The 6,570-nt window shown below is 35.1% G+C and overlaps 1 pseudogene; it reads right to left on the bottom strand.

Annotated features, from left to right (window-relative positions):
- Positions 1 to 2,759: 2,759 nt before the first annotated feature.
- On the bottom strand, positions 2,760 to 3,748 carry LOC125913354 (BRISC complex subunit Abraxas 2-like; annotated as a pseudogene).
- Between the last annotated feature and the right edge of the window lie 2,822 nt (positions 3,749 to 6,570).

Raw genomic sequence — 6,570 nt, 5'->3', positions numbered from 1 at the left:
TAAAAATTGGTTTATATCTCCAAATATATCTTGGTCTATTTTAATGAGAAAATGTGAAAAAAAAAAAAAAAGTTACCAAGGTTAAATCCAGTCTAGATTGTACAGTGATGAAATGTATTTTGAAACAAATTCAAAGGGGTTAATGGTGAACTTAGTATACGTATGGTAGAGGACACAGAGTTTAAAATATTATTTAAGTAACAGATACAAGAAAACACATCAGGGGCGCCTGGGTGGCTCAGTCGGTTAAGCGGCCGACTTCGGCTCAGGTCATGATCTCTCGGTCCGTAAGTTCGAGCCCCATGTCGGGTTCTGTGCTGACAGCTCAGAGCCTGGAGCCTGTTTCAGATTCTGTGTCTCCCTCTCTCTGACCCTCCCCTGTTCATGCTCTGTCTCTCCCTGTCTCAAAAATAAATTAAAAAAGTAAAATAAAATAATTTAAGAAAACACATAAAAAAAAACCTGATTAACCTGGTATACTTTGACTATAAAAACATAATAAAACATAAATACAGTAAAAATAATTTCACTATGTGGGGTTTCAAAATGTCTATGACAAATGGCCTCTCCAACTTAATTCCTAGGTGATGACTAAAAGCATATATATCATCACTTGAAAAATATTTTATTAAATTTTAGAGCTTATATTTTTGGATTATAGTTCAACATAGTTTAGGTAGATTGGCATGAATTGTATATAAAACCACCAATTTCAATATATGAAAACAAAGCACTGGGGAAATGGCAGGTTTATATGTAACCAAAAAAAAATTTCATCTGTGATGGTGTCAAATACATTTGTTATCAAGGAAATACTCAGGGTAGATGTTAAAACCAAATGATGATATGAAATGTTGCTTCCAAACCTTAAATTACGCGCTGGGGTTGATGAAACTGAGCAAGACAAGCATTCAAAAAAGTATTCAAGAACTTGATGCATAAAATGGATTTCTTACTGCTATATTTTCTATATCATTGTATTCATTTTCATGAATATGCCTGGGATTTTTCCAATTGCTATAAACAAAGGAAAACACAGCTTTCAGAAGACTCTGTTTAATCTCATGTTAGGTTTCTCTGCTACATTCGAAATAAATTTATAAAGTAAATATAATAATATAAAATGTATGCAAACTTGTTAGTGTGAATCTTATGTTGGCAATTTCCATTCATTGCAACTATGAACACCATGACTCCTCTGAAGACCTTATCTACTATATTAGTAAGTTTAAATATACTAAGCGTTATATCATAATAAGTACCTCTGGCTCATGTTATACATTTCACCTATTGTGCCACTAAAATCCATTGATTTAAAGCCCCAATATGTAATCTGGAAACCTAAATAAGAATTAATGCCAACATGGTTCAATTTTATCACATCTGCACTTTACATAGTGGTGCAAAGGCAATTACCCAGGCACTTTGATCAATATTTACAGGCAAACTTATTCAGTTTGGCTATTATCTTGAAAACAGATGTTGAAAATTTGCTTCTTTTCATTTTTATCTTTACTTTTCTATAATTATAAATGGAATGTTTAGTTTACTTCATCTCTTTTTTACTGTCAATTTTATGAACTCAAAGTAGAAAGCTATGAGTTTAGTTTGATATTCCCTGAATTCAGAATGAACTACAACTAGACCAAAAAATGTATTTTATTTTTCTCCAATCTGAGAAACATTGACACAATCTCTATATCTGAAAAAAATAGATTATAAAAATAAAATATAGATCCTCACCACTTACTTTAACCTGTAGCTCATAAGGATTTCCCCCCACCCCCAGATTTAAGATGAATCTTTATTTATCAAGACTCCATTTATTAAATATCTTTCCTCCACAAATCAAATTAACACTAGGATTTGTCAGAAGGTCTAAATGAATCATATCCCTTACATATGAACTGAACTAAATCCATTGTGTCTGGAATCTGTCTGTCATAAAATTTGGATCTGGTACATAATGACTGTCTGTTATCTACAGCTGTGTGGCCTTCCTTTAGAACTTCAGAACAGAGACCATAAATGTGGCTAGTGCAAGATCACAGTCACTGTAATCCTTCAAAACAAAATTAATTAATTTTATGACATACTTATTTGGATGATTACATACTGGTAATTAGCATTTGTATATATTTTTAAAGGCAACCATTTAAAGTGCCAATACATATTAGGCTAGTAGAAAGAAGTTGCAACAAAGCCCTCTCTTTCAAACTCTCAAAGTCCTATCTGATAAGGCAAGAGAAGGCAAATCTGGTTTGTTCCAATCAGGTTTCTTACCAAAAAAAAAAAAAAAAAAATTCTGGCGAAGATGATCTTGGCTCATCATAGAAAGATTTTCTGGAGGCTGCTGCTAAGCTCACTTTCTTTTGAAAAAATCAATTTCGAGACATGATAGTGCAAAGGGTAAGTTTTTCATTTAAGACTAATTATGGAACATTCATAGACTACTTGTGCTTAGTATTTAATTTCCAATTTATTTTAAAGAATAGGAACTATGTTCATAAATTTTACTTTGCCTAAATACACCAGTATATCCACGAATATCACCAAAATTAGGACAATTTGATATTCTTAATGATTCTCTGTTGAAACCTGCACACTGGGTCAGAAGGTGAGGACACTCAAATGCCAGGCTCTTATAGTTCTGTGCATAGGGATTCTCCTCATCAGAGTCCAGGGGTCTGAGAAAGCATCCTCCCCCCAGATTAAGTCCTCAAAAATTTTTTTCACCACAACTAATTAAGAAAACAGTGCTAAGTGGACACTTCCTTTTCTTTAGTTAAATATGGTAAGATTGAGTATTCCTGGACCCCATGGGGATGTATCATGGGTTGTCATTCCCTCAAATGTGGGTATTCCTTATTAAAGATATCTATGAGTGTCAATCAAATTTTCATAATCACTGTTATCTGATATCTCAACTCTGTCTCCTGCTACTGTCGGGGGAGGAAGAAGGTCTTCTTTACTTCCAGGATACTTCAGTTAAGAGTAGAAGCAGAGTTTGAAGAGCCTATGATCTGAGGTCCAGGCATAAAGATACTACTTTCTATGCTAGAATGGCTCAAAGTACTTTCTTGACTGTTCTATGGGTACAATCAAAAGGAAGAGACAGGGGGATCAGAGGCATCTGTGTCTCCCAGTGTGCTTCTACCTTGAGCTACACACCCAGGTATGATATCTGACAACCAAATTTTCAGATGGCATCTGAACACTGGTTCCAAATTTTCAGATGGCATCTGTCTGCTTACCATCATCACCTGCTACAATATTCTTCTGTTCCTTATATTTTCCCTTTAAGTAATTTATCTTCTTAATATGTTCCCTTCTGCCTGACAAGATTGAACAACTAGCTCACTCTTCCACACCTGCACACACTGGCTTGTGTGAAGTGTGTTAGAAACCTGTAAATCATCCTGATGTCTTTCATTATTCCACCCTTGTAAAAAAATCAGTACCATGTTCTTTAATAATTTTGACATAACTCTGGGAAGTATGACTTCAGGTACTTGGCAATCTTGCTATTATTGCCTAGACTGGGAATAACGAAAGATTTCCTTTTAGTTCCTTCAATTTGCTCTAAAGAAAATGCATTTGTTCTAAAGCATGACTGGGGTTGTTGGATAGAGATGAAGCCGAGGAGAAAGAGGATGAGATCCAGCACACGGGGGATGTGGGTGAGCTGCTTATGAATAACCTCCTCTCTGCATGTTTCTACTATATGTTTCACTGGAATCTGTACCATCAATAACTTTCTTTCTCCAACCTTTAAAGATCCCATCCAAACTGTTCATTAACTTTGCTTGGGCAGTCATAAAAACTCAACAACTTTGAACAAGACTGATGAGGATGGATCTCAATTGTTTGCAAAAATTCAGTGCTGCTGCTTTGTAAGTCCCCAGTGCTTCAGGTTTCATGTTGTCTTACCTCTTCCAGCAAAAAGTCTTCCTTGAATCCCCTAAAAATAGCAGTCCCCAAATATAGTGATGCTTAGGCTGGCACCTCCATAGAGAGGGTCAATTTGGTCCTGGCAGGAAAGGGCAAAGGGAGGCAGCTGAGGCTCAGGTTCGCCGATGTTTGTGCTTGGGACTCCTGGCCCCAGATGAAGGCAGACCCAGGTCCACACTGATCTACGTACCACAATGTAGGGCCAGAGTGGTCCCCATGAGTGTTTAAATAGAGCTTTCCTTAAAAATGTGTTTAGGGACACCTGGGTGGCTCAGTGGGTTAGGTGTCGGACTCTTGATGTCAGCTAAGGTCATGATCACATGGTTTGTGGAATCAAGCCCCACATCAGGCTCCATGTTGACAGCATGGAACCTGTTTGGGATTCTCTCTCTCCTTCTCTCTCTGCCTCTCACGCCCCTCAAGTGCTCTCTCTCTCTCTCTCTCTCTTTCTCAAAATAAATAAACTTTAAAAATGTATTTATATATATTTTGTATATTTATCGATTCAAGTTTCATCTTTCTATAGAGGTTTTAAACAACTTAACCATGTTCTAATTGTTATTTAAATGTCACCTTCTGTAATTCTATTTTATGCTCTTATTTTACTATTCATTTCTTAATAGCATAATTGATCATTTTATAATGTATTAGAAGATTTAAAATACAAGAACAGTCTTTTTTCATATATGTCTTTGAAAAAAGAAAGTTGAACACCTTTATAGCTTCTCTCTTACCTTCTACACTTCCCATATATCTTTATCTGGAAGGTAGAGTCTATTAATTTTCACTTTTTATTTTTTATATCTTATTTAGTTCTAACAGTTATACCAGTTAAGATTTTTTGGCCCTAGCACTCCTTTAATTTTGGTGTTCTGTATTTTCATTTATTTTTATTGGTCTTTTTCCTATTTTTATAATGTTATTTAATTAAATCCAAGTGTTTCTTTTAAAAAACATCACATTAAGTGGCTAGTCCATAATTGGAACAAACTTTTACCTATTCTTAGAAATATCAGTATTATTTAACTCTTGAATGTTCATCATTGATCCCATGAGTCTCCTTGAGATATCTTGGGACATATAGAGATAATACCTACAGAATATGTATTTATACAAGACTCAAGAATGATCAATTTGGATAAAATAGGAGCATGTACTCAGGGAACTAGGTGCTAGGAAAATTGAAAAAGGAAAAAGACATCATTGCTGAGTTTAAAGTGTAGAATTCCATACCTTAAGATACTGTATCACACCTGCCAGTGCTGTATTCAGGAACGGGTATTTGCATAAGTTATTTAATCAGTATTTGTTTGATAGGTTGTTTTATTATATATTGGCATTGAAAATTAAAGTTAAAAATTGTTAATGTATTTTCATAGTAGTTTGCATTTATACATTTTACTTAGCACATGGGCCTTTTTAAATGTCTCTCAAGTCCCAATCTTGGGAACTTATTTACTTCTGTTCTAAATTTTTTTTTCTTTTAGATGGGGTATATATATACAATAGAAAATTACTCAGCCATAAAAAGAATGAATGGCAAATTGTCATTTGCAATGTGGATGGATCTAGAGGGTATTATGCTAAGTGAAACAAGTCAGTCAGAGAAACACAAATACAATCACTCATATGTGGAATTTAAGAAACAAAACAGATGAGGGGCTCCTGGGTGGCTCAGTCAGTTGAGCGTCTGACTTCGGCTCAGGTCATGATCTCATGGCTCCTGAGTTCAAGCCCCGTGTCAGGCTCTGTGCGGAGAGCTCTGGAGCCTGCTTCTGATTCTGTGTCTCCCTCTCTCTCTGCCCCTAACCCACTCACATTCTGTCTCTGTCTCTCTCAAAAATAAATAATAAAAAACATTTTAAAAAATTAAAAAAAAAGAAACAAAACAGGTGAATGTAAGGGAAAGGGGAAAAATAAGAGAAGGAGGCAAGCCATAAAAGACTCTTAACTATAGAGAACACACTGAGGGTTGCTAGAGGGGAGGTGGGTGGGGGATGGGCCAAATAGGTGATGGGCACTAAGGAGGCACTTGTTGGGATGAGCATTGGTGTTATATGTAAGTGATGAATCACTAACTTCTACCCCCTGAAGCCAATACTACATTACATGTTAACTAACTAGAATTTAAATAAAAACTTGAAACAGAAGAAAAAAAAGGATCACCATAAGGAAATTGTATTTTTTTTTTAATTTTATTATGTCATTGCTAATTTATTCACCTCTCTTTGTTCTTTGTTCCTATCTGCTGGTTCCTATTACTCACATAGTATATTCTCATTCTCCATCTTCTCTTGCGATTATTTATGTACACTGTTAAAATTCTTCCAGTCTGACTTCTATTTCATTGCGTTATTTTCCTCAGAGATAGTTCTACCATCGTATGTTGAATGTTTCCAGTGCTGATTTCATATTTTATATCTTAGAAATCATTCTAGTCTTTTCTGGGTTCATTGTTAAGACCTGGGTTAAGTTTACTAGGCGTTGGTATGAGTTGTTTTTATACAAGTTTCTGGGAATTCACATGAAAGTTTCTCTTTAGGAGTTCATATTACCTTTAGTATTTTTTGTGATTTCTCCTTTTTCTTTGACGCTTCAAAATATTTTGTTTGTTTCTTT

The sequence above is a fragment of the Panthera uncia genome (genome assembly GCF_023721935.1).
Source record: "Panthera uncia isolate 11264 chromosome C1 unlocalized genomic scaffold, Puncia_PCG_1.0 HiC_scaffold_4, whole genome shotgun sequence".
NCBI lineage: Eukaryota > Metazoa > Chordata > Mammalia > Carnivora > Felidae > Panthera > Panthera uncia.
This window is presented reverse-complemented; position numbering and strand designations above follow the sequence as displayed.